The sequence below is a fragment of the Paramormyrops kingsleyae genome, chromosome 15, assembly GCF_048594095.1.
Source record: "Paramormyrops kingsleyae isolate MSU_618 chromosome 15, PKINGS_0.4, whole genome shotgun sequence".
NCBI lineage: Eukaryota > Metazoa > Chordata > Actinopteri > Osteoglossiformes > Mormyridae > Paramormyrops > Paramormyrops kingsleyae.
Window position 1 is genome coordinate 11,075,393 of NC_132811.1, and position 263 is coordinate 11,075,655.

The window sequence follows — 263 nt, forward strand, 5'->3', positions numbered from 1 at the left end:
ATGGAGATACACAGGGACACACCCAACCAGGAGGGCATTGCAGTGGTCCAATTGATCACTTGCTTTTTGTCCTCTTCGCTCATTTTTGTTAAAGTTCTCACTAATGTGCCATGTTGTCCATGAGGGAGTCCAATAGCAAGAATAAAAATGATTACGATTGGCTCAGAGGGCGCGTGCAGAGCTTATGCAAAAGCAGTGGGGACTGAGTGAATGAGCTGAACAAAGTTTAAAAAAAAAAAAAAAAAAAAGATAGAACTGGCCAG